Raw genomic sequence first — 431 nt, 5'->3', positions numbered from 1 at the left:
GACCAGCTCGGCGTAGTGTATTATGAACTGTTAAAACCGACTGAAACAATCACAGGCGATCGGTATCGAACGCAATTGATGCGTTTGAGCCGAGCATTGAAAGAAACGGTCGCAATACGAGAGACACGATAAAGTGATTTTGCAGCATGACAATGCTCGACCCCATGTTGCGAAAGTGATCAAGACATACTTGGAAACGTTGAAATGGGAAGTCCTACCCCATCCGCCGTATTCTGCAGACGTTGCTCCCTCTGACTATCACTTGTTTCGATCAATGGCCTGGCTGACCAGCACTTCCGATCTTATGAAGAAGTAAAAAATTGGATCGATTCGTGGATAGCCTCAAAAGATGACCAGTTTTTTCGACGCGGGATTCGTACGCTACCCGAAATGGGAGAAAGTAGTGGCCAGCGATGGACAATACTTTGAAT

The sequence above is a fragment of the Atta colombica genome, unplaced genomic scaffold, assembly GCF_001594045.1.
Source record: "Atta colombica isolate Treedump-2 unplaced genomic scaffold, Acol1.0 scaffold21, whole genome shotgun sequence".
Classification (NCBI taxonomy): Eukaryota; Metazoa; Arthropoda; class Insecta; order Hymenoptera; family Formicidae; genus Atta; species Atta colombica.
This window is presented reverse-complemented; position numbering follows the sequence as displayed.